Source organism: Oreochromis niloticus, linkage group LG6, assembly GCF_001858045.2.
Source record: "Oreochromis niloticus isolate F11D_XX linkage group LG6, O_niloticus_UMD_NMBU, whole genome shotgun sequence".
Taxonomy (NCBI): domain Eukaryota; kingdom Metazoa; phylum Chordata; class Actinopteri; order Cichliformes; family Cichlidae; genus Oreochromis; species Oreochromis niloticus.
The window spans coordinates 3229268-3251823 of NC_031971.2; the positions used below are offsets into that span (position 1 = coordinate 3229268).

Sequence of the window (22556 nt, forward strand, 5' to 3'; positions counted from 1 at the left end):
CAGGTGGTGATCAGTTAACAGCTCAGCCCCTCTCTTTACCCGAGTGTCCAGAACATATGGTCGCAGGTCTGGTGATACGATTACAAAATCGATCATCGACCTGCGGCCTAGAGCGTCCTGGTGCCACGTGCACTTATGTTCGAACAAGGTGTTCGTTATGGCCAAACTGTGATTTGCACAGAAGTCCAATAACAAAACACCGCTCGGATTCAGATCAGGGAGGCCGTTCCTCCCAATCACGCCCCTCCAGGTCTCGCTGTTGTTACCCACGTGAGCATTGAAGTCTCCCAGCAGGACAACAGAGTCTCCAGGTGGGGCACCTTCCAGCACCCCCCCCCCCCCCCCAGGGACTCTAAAAAGGCTGGGTACTCTGAACTGCCACTCGGCGCATAAGCGCAGATGACATTCAGGACCCGTTCCCCGACCCTAAGGCGCAGGGAACAAACCCTCTCATCCACCGGGAAAAACCCCAACGTACCGGCAGCAAGCCGAGGGGATATTAGAATACCCACCCCAGCCCGCCGCCTCTCACCAGGGGCAACTCCAGACTGAGACAGAGTCCAGCCCCTCTCCAGGAGACTGGTTCCAGAGCCCAAGCCATGCGTAGAGGTGAGCCCGACTATATCTAGCCGGTACCTCTCAACCTCACGCACTAACTCAGGCTCCTTCCCCACCAGAGAGGTGACATTCCATGTCCCTATTGCCAGTCTTGGCAGCCGGGGATCAGTCCGCCAGGGCCTCCGCTCCTGGCTGCCGCCCAGCACACAATGCACCCGACCCCTATGGCGCCTCCTGCGGGTGGTGGGCCTGCGGGAGGATGGGCCCATGTCTCCTCTTCGGGCTGTGCCCGGCCGGGCCCCATGGACTAAGGCCCGGCCACCAGACGCTCGCCCTCGGGCACCCTCCCCGGGCCTGGCTCCAGGGCGGGGCCCTGGTAACCCTATCCCGGGCAGGGTAAACTGTTCCCTCGATGTTTTCTTCATAAGGGTCTTCTGAATCGCTCTATTTCTAGTCCCTGTCAGGACTCTTGCTGCAGCATTTTGGATCAGCTGAAGGCTTTTCAGCGAGTTTTTAGGACATCCTGATAATAAAGAACTACAGTAGTCCAGCCTGGAAGTAATAAATGCATGAACTAGTTTTTCAGTGTCACTCTGAGACAGGATATTTCTAATTTTAGAGATAATGCGCAAATGGAAGAAAGCAGTCTTACATATTTGTTTAATATGTGGGTTGAAGGACATATCCTGGTCAAAAATGACTCCAAGGTTCCTCACAGCATTACTGGAGGCCAAGGTAATGCCATCCAGACTAAGTATCTGGTTTGATACCATATTTCTAAGATTTTCAGGGCCAAGTACAATAACCTCAGTTTGATCTGAATTAAGAAGCAGAAAGTTAGCGGCCATCCAGGTCTTTATGTCTTTAAGACATTCCTGCAGTTTAACTAATTGGTGTGTGTTACCTGCCTTCATGGATAGATAGAGCTGGGTGTCATCTGCATAGCAGTGAAAATTTATGCTATGTCTTCTAATGATGCTGCCTAAGGGAAGCATGTATAATGTAAACAGAATTGGTCCTAGCACTGAACCCTGTGGAACACCATAATTGACCTTAGTGGGTGAAGAGGACTCTCCATTTACATGTACAAATTGGAGTCTATTAGATAGATATGATACAAACCACTGCAGCGCAGTACCTGTAATACCTACAGCATGTTCTAATCGCTCTAATAGGATATTATGGTCAACAGTATCGAACGCTGCACTGAGGTCTAACAGGACAAGCACAGAGATGAGTCCACTGTCAGAGGCCATAAGAAGATCATTTGTAACCTTCACTAAAGGTGTTTCTGTGCTGTGATGAGCTCTGAAACCTGACTGAAACTCTTCAAATAAGCCATTCCTCTGCAGATGATCTGTTAGCTGTTTGACAACTACTCTTTCAAGGATGTTTGATATGAAAGGAAGGTTGGAGATTGGCCTATAATTAGCTAAGATAGCTGGGTCTAGAGATGGCTTTTTAAGTAAAGGTTTAACTACAGCCACCTTGAAGGCCTGTGGTACATAGCCGATTATTAGAGATAGGTTGATCATATTTAAGATCGAAGAATTAATTAATGGCAGGACTTCTTTGAGCAGTTTTGTAGGAATGGGGTCTAAAAGACACGTTGATGGTTTGGAGGAATTAATTATTGAGGTTAACTCAGAAAGATCAATTGGAGAAAAATTTTTCTTGTAAAAAAGGGGGGCCTGGCAAAAAAAGTTTGGGAACCACTGCCCTAACATATGAAACAGGAAAAGACCGCCGTGTAATCCCTTTATTTCAACAAAGTAACAGTATTCTGAATACCACCTTTTTAAACGGTAACTGTAACGGAATACAATTACTCATATTTTGTATTTTAAATACGTAACACCGGTACATGTATTCCGTTACTTCCCAACACTGTTCAGTTGATACAGATGATAAAAGACTTTAGGGCAGTAGCTTCACAAAATGATCACCATGTGGCAGATTTTCTTGCAACCACTTTAGTAATCTTTTCACTTCAGTAATCTTCCGTGGTTCAAAAAGGTGAAACAGGACAATGCACAAAGTTGTGATTAAATTGTGATTAAGTAAGTTATGATTGTGATTACAATAAAGACTGGAATGTCAGTTATTCACATTGTTCAGAAGAGCAAAGACAGAAAAGCAAACACTTTATGCATATGTTTGTGCATGTGTATGAGGGTGAGGCAATTGCAGACAAACTCACAAAAGTTCTTCATTAATAAATGCCAATAAATGCATTTCCATTTCATTTTTGTTAATACAAGCATAGTTGAAGACTTTCTTTTACCAAGCCTAAATACCAATCTAATGTATTGTTGTATTTGAAAATTGTCAGAAATCATGCACTCCTATCTATCCATCTAGCTAGCTAGCTGGGAAGATCTTTGTATTACAGCTCGGTAACAAAGTGGTAACAATGTAGAAACAAGAACATAATATTGTGGTAATGTTTACGTTATTATGTCTCAGTTAATCAGCTAATATCTAAGTAATATTACGGTAGCAACAGTGGTTACAGTTAAGTAATCCTACACTGAAATTTATGCAATTGAATAATGAAGGCCCAACAACTCGGGGTAATAATGTGTAAATAAATGCATGCCCATTAGGCAAAACCAACTGGTAATAGTAGCGTAATACCTTGGTAACCATTGGATAGCCTGCAAGCGATAAGATAGTATTAGGATAGTATTTGTGAAGTATTGCTATATTATAGTTCTTGAATTAATCCTGCCTTAGGTGCCCCCCAATCTGCTTTGATAAAAAGCAGTAAATATTATGTTTACTGTTCTGGATCATTAAATGGAAACATCTGTTTCTGTCTAATAAGCGGAAAACAGCACTGAAAAATACAAAACTGCCTGTTTCTATTTAATAACACATTAATAACCATGTTAATAACCATTAAAAACAAACTTAAATAATAGTGATGATTACCAAGAAAGCACCTGTTTTTGCATAATAAACAGGAATTTAATACCATGGTAATGATAATTGTTTAAAATAAGTATCTGAAAATCTGGAATGAACTGGAAACACTTATGCAAAAATGCTAAACCCTCTGTTTCAAAGTGTCTTGATGCATGCTCAATCATCCAGGTAAGGAAATTCCAAAAACTTGATTCTGTTTATCTGGACGTAGTGTTTTCAGTGGGAGAAACTTTTCGTCACTCATCCAAGTGACTTCTTCAGTCTCAGCTGAATGCAGGTTTTACCGACTTTTACAAGGTTGAAACTGCTGGTGCTAGTTTCAGTCATTATACAAATGTATTTTTTATCCCACTGAAAACATAACGTTCAGATGAACAGAATCAACTTCCTGGGATTCCCTTACCTGGATGATTGAGCATGCATCAAGACATTTTAACCCACTTTGGCAAGGACTGCCTAAAGCTAGTACATGAGTTTGAGCAAACAGCACGTAAGATGGCTCACTACAGGAACCACATGAGATTCTGCCTCAGATGCAGACAAAACAGGATTACTCCTAAGTCTGCAAATGAGCCTTTAAGCAACAAATACCCCAGAAGGCAAAATACCAGCTGCTCAATGAAAGAGGGGAAACAATTTTTACCACTAATGTGCAAAAATCTAAAGAAGAGCGGATCCAACAGACACTTACAATGATTCTAGATGAGAATAGTCTGAAAGCAATGATTGAATTCACTGAGAAGGCTCATCTAGCACAGCATGAAAAGCCTAAGACCAGGCAATAAAGGAAGTTTGACTTACTTGTTGTCCATCAGAAACCACAGCAAAACACGGAGAGTGTCCTCAGTGGCCAGAAGAGAGGACGCCACACCGAGGATGTGGACAAGTGGGTGAAAAATTTGTCTGACAGACAACTTACCCAAGCATCCTTCCAAAAGGGTTGAACTTTGTTCTGACGGCGAGTCAAGTCTCGCTATTAGAACTGATCACAGCCACAGAAACAGCGATTCGAACCAACAACATCGCAGACATGGAAGCAGAGCAACTCAGACAAACATTTCAGCCTCTCTCAGCAATGCAAAGCCCCCAAGATCCAACATCAGCAAGGAGGAGAGGAAGGCAATCACATCGCTTAGTAATGATAACTTTACCACTTTACCCTACCGCCTACTGGTGTTGGCCAGAGGGGCCGATGGCGCGATATGGCAGCCTCGCCTCTGTCAGTCTGCCCCAGGGCAGCTGTGGCTACAACTGTAGCTTGCCTCCACCAGTGTATGAATGTGAGAGTGAATGAATAATGGCATTGTAACGCGCTTTGGGTGCCTTGAAAAGCGCTATATAAATCCAATCCATTATTATTATCATTATTATAACAACATTTTCATCCTTTTGGCAGACAAGGAAAGGTACACAGTATTGCCAAACCAGAAAGACTATCATGAGAAAATTTTGCCACTGCTCCCTGACAAAAATACTTATGAGCACCTGAAACGAGACCCAGGAAGTGGTTTTAGGAAGAGGGTGATAGACTGTCTGAAGCAGTTAGAACAAGACCATTGACCAGACCTCATACCACAGGCTATACCCAGGGGAAGCTACACAAAGTCTGTATGGTTTACTGAACAGGATGTACCTGTAAGACCAACCGTCTATATGATCAGCTCGGTCACCTATAACATCTCAAAGTTTCTGGCTTCGACCGGTTCGTAGGCAGCTGTAAACACCACATCCAGAACACCTTGGATTTTTTTGAGAAGGTGAGAGACGTCATTATGGAGGCAGATGAAACAATGGTTTGATATGATGTTACTTGTGTTTCAGTCACTGAAGCAATGGACCAATACATCAAGTTTACAAGGTAAGATATGAAAAACGGCAGGTTAGCCTTCTTAGACTGAGATTTTCATCAGTGGGGGGCTTTTAAAAGTTGAGGTGTGCCGAAAACCAATGCATACAGATGAGTATTTCAGGTTTGACTCCCATAATAATCAGGACGCTACAACACAGAGCAAACACCATGCCCACAAAGACAGCAGCCAGGGAAGCAGAAGAACATCACATTAAGAAGGCCCTGAGTAAATGTGGTTATTCCAGCTGGAAGCAAGAAAGGCACCTAAAGGCACCTTTGCAAATGCAGCAGTAAGCGTTTTTTTTTTTTTCATCTACGGTCTGGCACTGTAGCAAGGCCAAGAAAAATGCCCAACAGATTTATTTTCCCAAGTGGATCATTACAGCTTTTGCCTTACTGGTCTTTATTATTTATTTATTACATTTTCTACTTTTAAGTTATCACAGTCGAAACAGACAGGATCAGGGGATAGGAAAGAGAAACACGAAGAAGTTGGGAAGAGGCTCAACAAAAGGAGAGGGAAAGAAAAACAGGGGAAGAGAGAAGACATTAAAAATCTGCTTGATCACCTGCTGGAAAAAAGAAAGCAAAAAGAGAACAACACAGTAGGGAAACCACAGCAACAACCAACATAAGCATAAGTACCAGTAACAGTACCCCAGACGGGGTGGTCACCCAGCAGCCACAGGTGCAGAAACCACAGGGTGCTGGGGCGCCATGGCCTCAGGTTCTGCCAGCAACTGGCTATGACGGAGCGGATCTAGCTCTGGGCCCAGAGACCCAAGATCTGAGGGCCACAGGGGCCAGGCCCCACCAAGTAGCCACCAGGAGTGAGCCCACACACCTGAGCACCAAGCCCTGGACACCAAACCACTGACAGATGAGAGCATCAGCCACCAACAGGGAATGTGATGAGGGGAGATTGGCCCCATTTGGGGGAGGCCTAAGATGTTCCAAGAGAGATGGAGTCTAAGACCTGACCTGAAACGTAAACATAGAGAATCAGGTACAAAAAGACACAAACAAACAATCTTTTGGCACAAGAATGCCAGATTCTCTTTCTCCGTCCCTCCTTTGCGAATGCAGCAGCAAGCTTTTGGCACCGGGATGTCAGATTGTTTTCCCTCTATCCTGCTTTCGCAAATGCAGCAGCAAAAATTACAGTTAATAACTGTAAAATGGCAACGGTAAATTACCATTAAATCAAAAAGAGTAATTGATTGTAATATGGACATTACATTTCTGTAAATTGAAAAATGGTGATTTGCTTTTATTTTTACACTGCTAATATGTTGAAAATATATTAATATACTGTAATATGGCACATTGTCTTTGAAAACAACAGGAAAAATCTGTAACATTATTTACAATTAATCACCCTACAATTTACATACTAACTCTTTATGAATGACAATCTTTCCTGCTTTTTTCATTTGAATTTACGATCTACAACTGTATATTAATTACCTAAAACATACCGTACTTTTAATTTTAGCAAAATGTTAAAACATTGTTAGAATTATTGTGAAAATTACGGTGAAATGTTTTTAATATTAACAAGCTCAGGCTCTTTGATAAAACAGTATATGTTAACAGTACATACAAACAATTATTAATAATAAAAAATGTATATATTTCTTTAAGTTCTAGAGTCTCACCAAGTATAACACAGCTATTTACAATGAAAAAAAAATATTTTGTGGCATAGGGAGGTTTAAATCATGGATTTACCACTGCTCAGTCCGTGTTCAATCTGTTTGAGTGTGATACCACCTGCTGAAATTAAAATTAATTGATCAAAATGAAATACAAAAAAATAATGAAATAATGTTAATAAATTGGTGTAGTTTGCAAGGTCAAGAGCAGTCAACGAATGTATTATAAAAGCTGTAACAATCAGTTTCCTTAAAGTCCATGCACGTTTGGGAGACAATGCATCACGTGTCTAAACCGTCACCTATACATATATACATATATATATATATATATGTATATATGTAAAAAAACAGAGGAGTAGGGTACTATGTTGTCAGAAATAGCTGTCTGACTGTGAGGTACTGCAACAGCAGAGGGCACCAATACTCCTTGTAAGGGTGTAGTCTGCCAAACCAACGAAGAAGAAGATAGCGCCACTTCTAATGGTCCAGACTGACTCAGCTCAGCAAGGGAGCCCAGCAGCACCCTGCGCCGAACCAACAACCTTCTCTTTCAATGTAAGTATATCATTAGACTTGAAACGTATATCAGCTGTAACCATAGTTCGCTCGGTTAGTTTTCTTGTTGCGTTGAAAGCGTTCCTCTGCCGCAGGCTTCGCTTTCAGTCCTGTTTAGTTTTCTGGAAAGTTCATGCTAATGCAGCAGGTTGAAGATTTTAGCTAGCTTTACTGTGAACCAAACACCTGTTTAATTTACCAGGAGCAGCTAAAGACAATGTTCCTTTTTGATTTCTGTGGCAAGTCAGTGAAGTCACTGAGGGGTTATGTATTTCATTGCAACCTGCTTCTGCCATCCTGACCATTGTAGAGGAAATTTAAAAAAATATATGAGTTGGGTCAGTCATATACCCTGAATAAGCTCACTACACTTCTTAAAACTAAAACAACATTATCTGATGAGGGTATTTCCAAGCTTTGTGAGGCAGTCAAGGGATCCAGAAATGTGTAACAGGTGAGCAATCAGCTGAGTCTTCATCAGATGTACTGTCTGACATTAGTGATGGTCAGATATTCAAAAGTAGTACTTTTTTTTTTTTTTACCAAAATTCATCATGTTTCAAACTACTGCTATACCAAGATGCCTTTGAAGTTGTTAATCCTTTAGGTTATGGAAATAAATAGATAAAACTGTAGTTAAAGGAACCTTGTTTTGCATGCTGTAGATAATTTGGGCTCACATTGCACTGGTGGCTTCTGCTTTAGTCGTACACAACATTTCTGTAGATATTGTTTAATGACACAATCTGTTTTTCAGGGTGGTGATCCAAATCATTGTGGAGCAGAATGCACCATAGAGATGTACAAGTCTCCTGTTGAACACCTCAAGACTGAAGGTACACCAGATATAGAAGGAGTAAAGTTTGAGTCAGTTTTCAACTGTTTAAAATATTTTCACATCTGTCAGCCAGGTTTGCCATTTTGATTAGGACACAAGATTTTTATGGCATTTTGTCATATGATGTTGTGCTGTTTCTTAAATTTTATTGTGAGAAAAAGAATGGTTCACCTACTCCATTCTGAATTGGAGCATTAAACAGTTTAAATACTCTGACTCTGATACCTCTTCAAAGCCGTGTGAGGTCAGTCCTCAACAAACTCTCAGCACAGTTAATATAAAACTGGAAATTTTTAAGGCTGTTGCCTCTCATGATTGATGACGTGGTGGAATGGATAATGGAACAGATGATTTTTACCCCACTGCATCCAGACTGCAAATGAATCGCGCATGTGCGAAGCCACTGCTGGCATGTGATGCGCAGCAGCAGAAGAAAAGGACCTGTGAGGCTCAGTAACAGAGATTTTATTAGAAAACTACAGACATTTTGCGCCGAAAAATATAATTTTTTTGCCAATGTATCATGATAACTTCATTTTAGTTTTTCTTTTCATCAACAAATAAAGGAGGTTACATATAAGCTACTTTTTTTATTGCTCAAAACTTGTCTGAACACAAACTGCACTTGTTGGTCGACTGTGATGTATGTGGCTGAAGAAAACAAATTGCTGTTATTTTTAGGTTGTACAGTCCTGATCAAAAGTTTAAGACCATTTGAAAAAATGCAAAAAATCACATTTTGCATGGTTGCATCTTAACAAGGTTCCAAGTAGAGCTTCAACATGCAACAAGAAGAAATATGAGTAAGGCAAAACATTTTTTGAGCATGTCATTTATTAAAAACAACGCTTAAACTGAAACAGGCTGTTTTACAGCTGATCAAAAGTTTAGGACCACACCTCCAAAAAACATGGGTAAACCCCCAAAACAGAAAGTTCCAAACTTGAACTCAGTAATTAATTGGTCCGCTGTGCTTGTTGATCACTTCATGCAAGCGTTTCCATGAGGTGAGTGGGAACATTTCTCCAAGTGGTGAAGATGGCCACACGAAGAGTGTCTACTTTCTGGAACTGTTGTCCATTCTCAGTTGGATTTAGATCAGGGAAAGATGCAGGATGGTCCAAAAGAGTGATCTTATTCTCCTGGAAGAAGTCCTTTGTCCTGTGGGCATTGGGTACTATAGCGTTGTCCTGTTGAAAAACCCAGTCGTTACCACACAGATGAGGGCCCTCAGTCATGAGGAATGCTCTCTGCATCATCTGGACATAGCCAGCAGCCTTTTGACACCCCTGCACCTCCTGAAGCTCCATTGGTCCACTGAAGGAAAAAGCATCTCCCCAACCATTGTGGCACCCCCTCGTCTGTAGGGCGAAGAAAACATCTCAGGTGGGATCTGCTTGTCATGCCAGTAACGTTGGAAACCATCAGGACCATCAAGGTTACATTTTATTACAGGAGAAAAAAAAAAGTTTGTTTTTTTTTTCTCATCAGAGAATTTGTTTTTGAAGCCCTTCAGTCTCAGATGCCATTTGATGGTTATGGGGGCGCTGTCGGCACCACTAATGGCCTTAATTTGGGTTGAGGATTTTTTAGGTCTTCCACTTCACGTTTTTGTTCCATAACCCCCAGGATTATTTAAGAAATGACCGTCTTAACTGCATCCCACCTCAGCAGCGATGACGTGCTGTGAGCGACCCTACAAGCCGACCATGTTCAAAAAGGAAAGTTTTTTTGCTTTTGCCATCAGAACATCCTGACAGTCTGACTACCTGACAGAAAATGACAGTGAATCCACAGTTTTGCACAGATTTGGCCTTTTAAAGGCATGTGGTCCTAAACATTTGATCAGCTGTAAAACAGCCTGTCCCAGTTTAAGTTTGTGAAATGTAAGTTAAATGTTTTGTCTCACTCCCATTTCTGCTTGTTGCATGTTGTTGGAACCATCCAACCATGCAAAAGATGATTTTTTGCCAAAAAAAAAGAAAGAAACTTTGTCAACCACTGCAAGTATCAAGTGTTTTAAATTTTGTTTGACTGTTTATTATGTACTTATTTGTTTTGGGTTGTATTAAGTTTGATATTAATTAGATCAGTGCCTTTTTAGTCATTAATTTGATTATTAAATATTAACTGTTTAGGGCAGCACGGTGGCACGGTGGTTAGCACTGTTGCTGCACAGCAAGAAGGTCCTGAGTTCAATTCCACCATCAGGCCGGGGTCTTTCTGTGTGGCGTTTGCATGTTCTCCCCGTGTTTGCGTGGGTTCCCTCCGGGTACTCTGGCTTCCTCCCACCGTCCAAAGACATGCAACTTGTGGGGATAGGTTAATTGATTAATCCAAATTGCCCATAGGTGTAAATGTGAGTGCGAATGGTTGTCTGTCCCTGTGTGTTAGCCCTGTGACAGACTGGCGACTTGTCCAGGGTGTACCCCGCCTCTCGCCCTATGAAAGCTGGGATAGGCTCCAGCGCCGCGACCTGAAAAAGAATAAGTGGAAGCGAATGGATGGATGGATGTTAGCTGTTTAATTTAATCATTGTCTCTACTGGTTTTTGTTAATGTTTCTAGCAAATTATGACAAAAAGTCAAAGAATGTAAGTTTTATGCCAGTTAGCCCTATTATGTTTATTGCCTCATTTGTTGGACCTCAATTTTTTTAGACAACATTCTGGCTGCAACAGCTGCCAATAATTTTGTGTAAATATGAACTTTTGAATAAAAAGGCATGTTTTGTATTATACAGCTCTTCTGTGCTTTGTCAATAGGAGACGGTAAACAAGCTTATTAAAATGTATTTTAACTGGTTTACTTTATATTAGTTTTTTATTTCAATGTAATAATTGTACAAAAACCAAAGTTCACTCTGAATTTTAAATTTATCAACAAGTATACCGTTATGTATTCTGCATTATCACTATATTTTCCACGGTGAAATTCTGGCAACCACAGCTGCCAGTAATTTACTGTAATATTCAACTTTTTAGGTATGATACCGTATTATTTTATACAGTTTCACTATATTTAACAAAGTAAGACTGTAATCAGGTTAACGGAATGTCTGTTGTTTTCACATGAATTTATGTTTAAATTCAGTCATTTAATGTAAAAAAATAATAATTATTATTTACTGTGAAATTTAAGGTTACCGAAATAGGATACCGTTTTGTGTTCTACATTTACAATTTATTTTTCACGGTGAAATTCTGGCAACCACAGCTGCCAGTAATTCACCGTGAAATTCTACAATATTTTTTTTACAGTGTACCACTGGGCAGCAGTGAACTCTTCCGGCACTGGGATGCCAGATTCTTTCTCTATCCCTCAAGCTTCTCTACATCTAGCATTGCAAAAAGCAGCAGGGAAAGCTTCTGCCTGAAGGATGTCTTCAGTTGCAAAACATTGCTCTACTATCCTTCCTTTGCAATATACAGCTGCAAACTTCCTGACAATGGGATGCCAGGTTCTCATTCGCAAAATGCAGAAGCAAGTTTTACTACCACTGGGATGCCAGTTTCTCTGCATCTAGCGGAAAAACTGGAATCTCACTGGATGCCAGTTTCTCTCTGTCCCACTGTCACCAAAGTGACATAGGGGGTCATATGATTGTTGTTGTGATTTGGCACTGTATAAATAAAATTTAATTTCATTTAATTTAATTGAAATATCCCTCATTTGCAAATGCAGCAGAAAGCTTTTTGCACTGGGATGCCAGGTTCTCTCTTTCCTAATCTTCCTTCGCAAAATACAGCAGCTTACTTTTCCAGCACTGGACAGGCTGGATAGAAATCAACAATAAAAAAAAACTTATTGGCACCAGGTTGCTAGTTTGTTGCTCTTCTATCCCTCTTTTGCAATTTGTAGCGGCAACATTTTCTGGCATCGGGATGCCAGCTTCTCTTCCCTCTATTCCTTTTTCACAAATGTAGCAGCAAGCTTTTTCCCTGCATCTATCACAAAATATAACAGTGCACATTCTTGGCACCGTGTTGCCAGTCTTGTTCTCCATATCGGTCATTTGCAAACACAGCAGTAAACATTCCTTACACCAGGATGCCAGTTTCCCCATTTTGTTCCCTCATCTGCAAAATACATCAGCAAACCCTTTGGGCACCAGGATGCCAGTTTCTCTGCCATCTATCCTGTCTTTGCACACCACCAGCAAACCCTCGTGACACTGGGATGCCAGATTCTGTCCTCAATCGCTCCTTTTAACTCCTCCCGCATAATTCCTCAAGGCATCCCTTCACTTCTCATGTACTTTCACTAGCATTATCTAAACCCTCTCTCCTTGACACACTCATTCGAGACAGCTATCCAAGCCGACTCGCGGTTCTGATAACATCCCAAATGTCAATATCATCTTCTATGAGGTTCAGCCGTCCCGCTTGGTGGAATTCTACTTGGCTCTCTGTTTGGGGAGTTGTCATTATGGAAGGTGGTTCTCATCTAATCAGCCTTTCAATTCAACAAACCCTTCCAAAACTGCTTACTGTCAACTCTGTTTGTTTCAGAAATCGGTACAATCAATCAATCAATCAATCAATATTTCTATAGCACATCTAAAAAGGACAGTGTCAAACAAAGTGCTTCACACAAGGCAGCAAAGCGGATTACAACAAATAGCAACAAAAACAGTTAAAACAGTTACAGTTACATTGACAGTTACAGTTACAAAGCACAAATGCAGACCGGGAGGAAGTCCAATAAAAATAAATAAATAATAAAATAAGATAGTATTAACACCGAGCAAAGTTACAGTTAACAGTAAATATAAATGCTAAAACTGAATATATTGCATAGTGTTATCCCCCTCCACCATTAACAAATGGTTCAGCCCATAGCAGACCTTTTTTTTCTTCTTTTCAGCAGCAAGTGATGCTTATAATTGTGCCAGAGTACATTTTGAACAACACCATGGGCATTTCAAATTTCACACAGGTGGCTGGTTTTTACACTCTGGAAATGGAAGGAAGGTGAGTGTTATTAACCCTCTGGGGTCCATGGACACGCCAAACCTCCAAATCACATGACTGATTTAAGCTGACATAGAAACAAGGTGCAGCCACGCTGAGCCTCTATTTTAGCCCATATTGAAAGTTCGGACTTCAAAGTATACACCGGTTTTTAAATTTTAATTACAGGCCAGTAAATCCAGAGTTATGATAAAAAAAATATATAAGCCATGCTTTTTTCTAAATACTGTCGTCACGTTTTTTGGGGGGCGTTTTCCTCAACGTTTTCTAAGGACAGCGCGAAAACAGTAAAGAAAGAAAAAGCCACCTCTTTACTATTGGTGGAAAAATGTACCATGTCAACCAAATTAAAAAAGTCAACACGTGGGATTTGGTTGTTTAGGAAGAGGGGAAAGTTTTTGGAGTGACGGTAATGGCAGCGAGACAGAGCGAGCGAGTGAGAGAGAGAGAGAGAGTTTTTAGATGTGGGAGATTTGTGACGTTTAGCGTGGAGTGTATAGTTAGTGTGTAGCGTTGTCTTGTGTAGTTAGTGTGTTGTGTAGTCGTTGTTTTGTTTTGTGCATCAGTGAGGGCACTAATGAATGTCACTAAGGCACATTTGGAATGTAAACACTGTCACTAAGTAGAAAACCAGTGAAGTGATACACCTGCTGTTGTCAGGCCTGCAGGTTTATCCCTGTGGTGTTGTCCTCTGTCTTTTGGTGGACAAACCAATTTTTTTACTGGCACACATAATTTGTGGGGCATCTTATTGCGACACCTGATTGTTCTCTCATTTTAGTTTTAGTAATATTTTTAAATGGTTGTACAAAATAAAAAAACCAGCAGATGTATTGGCTGCATCTTTAGATAAATAGTTTGTATGTTACAATATGTTTACAAAATGTGTGCATAAGTTTTCAAAATGTACAATTTATATTTGCATTTCAAGTTATAAAAATAATTTACTCGACATGTCTGTGTTTTTTTTTTACAGTAAAAAAATGCTTCTAGGATTTTAATTTTTTTGTGTAATTTCAGATCAGTAATATTAATACAGTATGTCAATGAAAAAAAACTAAATTCAGACATGTGAGGTTGAGCTGAAAAGAATGATACCAAGCAAGGCAAGGGGGAAAAAATAGAATGAAACAATTTGAGGGCGAAACCGCCCCATGTTGTGTAGCTTTCTGGATTTTATACTTATTGGGCTACATATTTATTTATTATACAGGCTATACAGTACATAAAATACATGTTTTATGTAACTAAAGTGTGTAATTATGTGGACTACAGACAATAATCAAGTTATAGACTATATTTATATGAAAAACTTGTATACTTACTGCATTTGAATCATTTTAACCATATGTAACCACCTGTGTATGTGTGTGAAAAAAAGGCTTTAATTTTGCCACCCCATTTGATTTCTTTGCCATCCTCTTGCCACCCTAAGAAAATTTCTCTAGAGCCGCCCCTGGGAAGCACCCCCTCTGCATCTTCTACTTCAAGACAAGCGTTGTAAGCATTTATGAGCATCAAGTCATAACCTCAAGTCTCAAAATCCTGGAATGAGTCACTGTCAGAGCTTCAGTTCAGAGTGAAGCCACATCGCTACCTGATCGAGGGTTCCCCTCATTCGTCTATCAAGGTCTTTTGTTGTCTGAAATTTCCTTTGATCTCTTCTCCCGGCATTCCTTCCTAATTTTCCAAGCTCATCCGCTCCATTCTATCGAATCCTCAATCCCGCCCCTACAGAATAAGATTTTTTTCAACTATTTTCTATACTGTTACTTGGGATTTTGCAATCAAAGCATCATCATATGACCCCTCAACCTGAATGTTGGGAATAAACCACACAGAATTTATGGAAAACTGCAGGATCTGTCTGAATTTCGTTGATGTCTTAACAGTAGTTGATAGTAATATAGTAGCAGTAGTATAGTAGTAGTAATATATGGACTCCATAATTTAAAATGCAGTAAATCGTCTGCTGTGAACCGTGTGTATTTCTTTTTTCAAACTCTCCTGTGCTCATCTCTGATAAATCAACTGCAGTAATTTTAGGGCCAAAGCAAATCTTTACAGACAGATAGGACAGCCCAGACTATTATGGACATCACCGCGGATTCTTTTGTCACACATTAGGTGACCATTCAAACTGCTCTCAGATCCCGAACAGGAGGCCGATGACATCTAAAACCCAACCCAAATGACCTCTTTGTCCTATCGCTGTGATTCTGTCGCACATAAATGGTATTGTTGACACAAAGTATTTAGAGAACACCATTATGAAAACAATCATCTTCTTTTTATTTTCTGGTATTTTCAAATGAGGGATTTTTGGTTTTCTTATTTTAGTGTTTATTGTTCAACTGCCATGTGTCATTTGCTTTACAACTGTCTTCACCTCTTGAAACTCAACTTCAAGTTTTTATATTTTAATGGGTAAAGGTTTACAAACGAAAGCTGTCAGAAGAATGTGAAATTTAATTATATGCTGACAAATCAAAACAGTGGCCTCAATGCTTTTTATACTATAAGGTAAAAACCCTACAATAATATTGAGAAAATCTTCTATAGCTAACAATCCAAGTTATCAATCAATTTTTTTTTTTTTTTGAAGAAAGCGCCATATGGTCGATATCAGTAGATGGCTATGAAATGAAAAATAAACTTCTCTGAATGGGCATTTTTACTCAGTTTTAGAATGTTGTATTTATGCAGCATGTTTGTGTAAAGTAATCCAGAGAAGTGTCCATAACAGACTGAGTTGAATTGCCACAAATCACATTTCTGCTGCCCACCATATTCATCACACAACTAATTGTTTCAGCTGTAAGTGTAGCCGGTTTATGCATAGGCAGAGTACAGTATGTCCCTGTATAGCCAATAAATATTGTCATCATAGTTAAAGATATAAATTTCTTTCTTTTATATTATAAAAAGGCACTCTTTTTACAGCACAAACCTGTCCACGATCCATGATTCATTAATGGGATGAAGGTCTGTTTAATGTGAAACAGTAACAAGGTTTTTAAAATGCTTTTTTCATATTTTCAAGGTAATACAGCGAGAAGGAACTTGAAATCATATCATGACACCTTCAGAAATAAATCAGGTGAAAAAAGACAATGATAACCGTGTGCACGTTTCCCATATTGCAGATACAGATGTCGTATCTATATTGTCTACCTCAATACTGTGTTACATAAAGTTTGATGCATTGTATATATAGGCTTGTATTACAGTAGCAGTCCTGTGTTTGACATTATGGAGTCTGAATTTCTCTTTCTGTCAGCCTCCCTATGTGATGTCAAGTCCTTATGACTCCAAGATTCATAGCCCCAGTCTCTTCTACAACAGGAAATGAATAGGATAACGCTTCTGCATTTATATTAATAACTTTATCAGTATTCACAAATCAGAGCAGTCATCTCTCATTCATTTAAATATGTCATTTGCATCATAGATGTGTGCTGGATGCCAACATCCTTGTGGGTAAAGCTGTAGAATGTATGAACATTTGAGAATTTTTTTCTTATTTTTTCTATTCTTTTAACCTGTTTTAAAGCACTGTGTAAAAAAGTAATTTTGTCACACACACAAATCAAGTTCATTCATTGGTAAGAAAAGTAATTTGTCAAGAAAACTATTTTTCTTTCCTAACACACTTGTTTGACCTTGAGCACTGGGCATTTGCCCCTTGCACAGAACATTTCCTCTAACAGAAACCATTCACACCTGGTGCAAACTCAAAATCACACAGTAATTGATTGGTAAAAAAAAAAAAAAAACAGCTTTTCCTCTGGAACATGAAAAGTGTTAGGGAACACACGATATAAAAAGAGGCTGCCCAAGAGACCTTCGGGTGTCTGAAGTATGACTTTAGAAACCCCTTCAGCAATCAGTGGCAAACTAAGAAGCTTACAAACCATATTACTTTCCCAAAACTGCCGATTCAAGAGCCCTGAGCATTTTAATGGAAATAGTAAATATTATGTGACAAACTACTTTCCATTGCCAAAGAGTCAACAGCATAAATGGCACAGAAGGCTGAAATGTTTGGTTATCCCTTACAATGAACTAGTCGCAAAATGATACATAACTAGAATTAATGTAAATATTCAATTCAATTTTATTTATATAGCACCCAAGCACAACAACAGTGGCCTCAAGGTGCTTTAGATTGTAAGGTAGATCCTACAATCATACATGCAGTGAAAAACCCAACAATCATATGAGCAAGCACTTTGGCGACAGTGGGAAGGAAAAACTGTGACAGAACCAGGCTCAAGGAGGGGCGGGGCCATCTGCTGCGACCGGTTACGGTATATCAAAGTAAAAGAACACATGACAATCACCAGCCTGCCCACAAATTGTGTTTTATAAAAATAAACATCTTTTAAAGATGTATTTAAGGGCATCTGAGTAGAGGAACCCGTCTTATATCGCTGACTAGTCTAAGGCAGTTATGGTTATCTTAAGTAATTTAATGTTGACTGGACATCTTGTTATATGCCTGGCAAGGCATATAACAAGACTATTTATACAAAGTTGACATGTATAAACTGGACACACAAAGCAGGATAAGTTGTGAGGTTTCTTCTGTGTGGCTTCTTTTGGGCAAGTACTGCAGATGATAATGAGCTATTAATAATATCTGGATTCTTTTAGAGTGTTTTCCTTCACTGCAGTGCTTTACAAAAAAAAAAAAAAAAATGTTTTAGAACCACTTGATGGACCGGCACTGCCTCTTCATCAAGTTTGTTGTGATTCAATTTTTTTTTTACCAAATGTAACAAAAAAGAATACCAAATCCTTTGTACTAGTGTTCAAGGGAAACACCTATTAATTCCCTATAGTCAGCTCAGTTAGAAAATCACCTAAAAAAACCAAGAAAGAGCAAAAGGTACAATGGAAACCACCTAAAATGTTGACAGAGTTAGGATATTTTCTGCATCTGAACAAATGAGAGCAATCAGTACAACACAAAGCTTCGAACAAGATGAAATGGTTACATTTTGTACTTTTGTTCTGGTAATATTTTATGTTATATATATTTAAATGCTCTAAATATACAGAATTAAGTAGCTGGATGCAAATATTTAACAGCACCACTACTTCTGATAACGGTATGTTATCAGAATATTTTGTGTTTTTTCAGGACGCATGGGGATATTCAAATAATCTTATAACAATCACTGATAAAAAGAATGTTTCTCAAAGAAATCACAAAAACAGTGACAACTTTTTGTACACGAATAGAACAAAAACTACTATGGCTCTGTTGAGGACCTCCTCGCTAACCAATCAGACTTGAACATCCGCAAGAAACATCAGTTACACTACTTTGTTTTAAGCATTTAGAAAAAGAAAAGAAAAACCTTTGCACAGCAATACAAATTAGTTTTAAATTTAAATTTACATACACCTGCATGAAGGACAACAGACTGTCTGGAAGGAAGAGAAAACATTTTTAAAAACCTGTCACATGACACATTAGAAAAGGTAGATATTCCACAGAAATACTATAATCACAAATTAAGTGTTTGGTTTTTTTTAATGGATTGACATACTAAAGCATTTCACTATCCTTCAAATGCTACACAGTGAATATTTTCAGCTAAATAACACAAACCTTTTTTAATACAGTTTATTACTTTCAACCATTCCAAATATAAACCTCTACCTTGTCATTAAAATCTGTTGTAGGCAGTAGAGTTTACTGAAAGGCAAACACGCAAATGGTAGCTTATATAATATTTACTGGCATATCTCGGTTGGGGGGATAATCCACCGGGATCCCAGAGAAACCAGTAAATAAGAAATGCTCTTTAATATTAATTCCAGTACTTTTTAATGTGGGATCTAATCACCTTGTAAACGAATTGTGCCTCATGAGGCTGCTGGGTTTGTGTCAGTCCACATTCAGGTTGAGATCACCTGAATAATCTTTCCTAAGGTGAAAATCTGAAGTAATTTAATTTAATTCAATTCAAACTTCTTTCAATTTAGGTATTGCTGCTGCACAATTAACATTGTTTGCAATGTTAATTTCAAATATGTCATTGTGACAGCTGCTCATTTTACTGCACTGTCATCACCAGCGCTTTCTTTCCTTCCCCACAGCAGTGCAGTGTTTTGGTCATTAAAGAAAAAAAAAGGGAAGGTTTTCTTACTTTTGTCTGCGACTATGGACTCTTTACTTATTTCATAGAAGTCTGACACTTGAATTATCTAGAAACTGATCGCCTTAATTTACTTTTGCCTCTTTTTTGTCTTTCTAAAATATATATATATATATATTTTTGCGTTTATTGTTTTTTTGCTACATTCACACGAGACAAGATGTTAAATTAAATTCCCACAAAATATGAATGTATAGACAATAATAATACAATATAATATATTAATACAATATTAAAGACTGGGTGACTATGCTAAAACTGATCAAATATATGAAGTAAGTCATTTACCATTCAGTCCAAATTAACAAATTCCAATGTAAAAGTTTGGAAAAGTGTAGTAGTAGTTAAATGTTAGGGCTGAATATTTAGGGCACAACCACAATTGCCAGAAATCAATTATACCCATAGAGAAGCAATACTTAATTATTCTCTCATCATTTCACTTCCTACAGTATATCACATGAAGCTCCATCATGAGCGTGGATGCTTCAGTGCATTGTGAGCTTTCCATTTTACGTATGTCACGCTGTAGTCTTGTGTTCAAAATCTGTATTTCAAGGTAAATAAAAATCCACACTGACTGATCTGAGTAGCTGAGTAGCTTGATCAGTCGCTATGTATTTGGTGCTGCATGTGTTAAATAAACTATTAGTTTAGTTTATTTAGATTTTTTAAGGGCAGCATTTCAATATTTATCCATAGAAATATCGAGTAAAATCAGGTGATCTCCATAACGCAACAAGCTATATAATATCTGCAGTGCAGTTAGATGTAAGTAGGCTACTGCAGTACTTACCAGTATTCAACAATGTCTGATATTTTAAGGCCTCAATTATGCCAAATTGTGAAGTATAATGAGATTATGACATAATATAGATATGAATTATCTGCAGACGAGTGCGGGCGTTCCCAAAAACCAAGCAGGCACGCGGCCATCCATCTGATGACGAAACTGACATCACTCTGGCCCGACCTGACCCTAGTCCACTCATACTCGGGTCAGGTTGGAATGTAGGTTGACGTTTTAAACTGACTAGGCTAAACCCTTTGAGCTCTTCATAACTGTCCTGCATTCATATGCACTTCTGAACACCTTAACAGTGTTAAGCCTGACTTAACCACTGTCTACCAGGCCAGTGTGGTCTTAAGTGTCAACCCCAGCCATGCAAATTAAGTTTCTATTTCAGACATAAAATGATTGCTGAAATACAAACTGATAGCAACTAAAAAACTGCAGTGAAAAACAATCTCCATCTGACAGCGTAAAGAAAACAGCAGAGCCCAGCTCTTTTATCACACCATGTGGGGTTCAGTTAGAGCCGCAGTGCCCTCAGGCAACACTCTTTTTTTTAATAGGTCACTTCTTCTGATCAAACATGGTTACATTTTAAATTTGTAATATTTATCATTAAATTCTATAGGAATCACATTACCATATATCTTGTACATAATTTACACTGTTTTAAAAATAAAGTGAAACTTGTTTGAAAACTTCTGGTCCACAGGGTGTGTTTGGAAATGTGAGAAATATGTCCACGATATGAGTGCAGGTAGGGATGTGGCAAAGTGTCAGTGACACCCAGCGACCTGTAACACCTGCCACAGCTTAATGATACAGTTAGTGAACCTGTTGCGAATGAGGTTATTATGCCTGCTTATCCAACAATGAGCAATCAGTGAGAGTGTGTGTGAAACTTTGTACAGAGTTTGTGCAATTTTAATAAATGAAGCTTATTAATAACAAAACCCCCAAAACTGTCTGCATGTCTCAAATGTCACTCTAATTTTTCAACAGTAGGCTTTCCAGCAACCATTTGCCGTGCCATAGTACCTTTAAATAATCAAACAACTCCCAAACCAGCTGTCTCGCTGTGCAAGCTGTGCAACTGTTGAAAACTCCAGTGTGTAGTTTCCTAATTAACAGCAGCCAGTAACAACTCACCATCCATTCACTCCAATTAATCCACTGGAGCTCCACATCCACACTCAGTGTACAACTTCTACACTCGCATGCATTGTACATTTGCCACCTGAGAGCAGCCGAGCGAGGATCTTCATCTCCGTAAAAGTCCTTACCTTGAAGGAGTGGAGTGCCGGTAGCTCTCTTCTCGTTTTTTTTCGGGAGACCGGATGCGTTAATGCGCCCCGTGATCCGCCGTTGTCTCCTCTTCTCCTTTTTCTTCCTCTCCTCCGTCAGCAGGTGTGTGTGCGTGCGTGTGACTGAGTGAGTTTGAATGGACACAAAGATGGGGAGACGAAGGCTGAGTGCGCGTGTGTACGTGCGCTAACGCCGGGAGCACGAGCTTGACGGTTTCTGGATGTAGTCTGGAGAATAACGAAGAGGGAGGGTGGTGTCATTATGAAGGCTGCGCTCTTCTCTCTCTCTTTTAACCCTTATTGAACCAAAGATAGAACACAACTGACCAGGACGAAATGTTAGTGTGTCAGCTCCAGTATGGAGTTTGTTATTGTTGTTAATTACACTGGACTCTGAACTTTTTAAATGTCATCATTTTCTATTGCCCCCCGTCCCCCAGGTTCTCCCTTAAGACGCATTGATGTGTTATCTTTCTTCTGTACATTCTGCTTTTAAAATTCTTTTTTCCTTTTTTCCTCATCCCCCCCACCTCAATTTTCTTTCCACATTTTATTCACCACTCTCATTTTTCTTGTCTCCACTCTTTTCTTCCTGCTGCACTCATGTACAGCTGTTTACAGTAAATTTTAAACGACAGAAAAGGTCTGGTGGCTAAATGTCCTGCAGGCATTGCATTTTATATAACTGTACTATACAAAATACAAAATACAATGAAGTCTACTGGACATAAAACAGGTGTGTGTAAAGAATGTGCAGTAAGATTGCAGGGTAAACTGAAGAAAGCAGGAAGATCTTACAGTGTTGAAGGTAATTTAATTCTTCTTTAAATATTATTATTATTACTATTATTTTTAATTATTGTTATTATTATTATTATTGTTATTATTATTATTATTATTATTATTATTGATGTTGTTGTTGTTATTGGTA

General features: G+C 39.0%; 1 protein-coding gene across 1 annotated transcript in view; it reads right to left on the minus strand.

Annotated features, from left to right (window-relative positions):
• The window catches only part of tenm3 (teneurin transmembrane protein 3), an 869227-nt gene extending 847490 nt beyond the window's left edge, over positions 1-21737 (minus strand). The window contains exon 1 of the mRNA XM_025908309.1: positions 21605-21737. The gene's annotated coding sequence lies outside the window, so the exon portion shown is untranslated. The remainder of the gene's footprint in view (positions 1-21604) is intronic.
• Between the last annotated feature and the right edge of the window lie 819 nt (positions 21738-22556).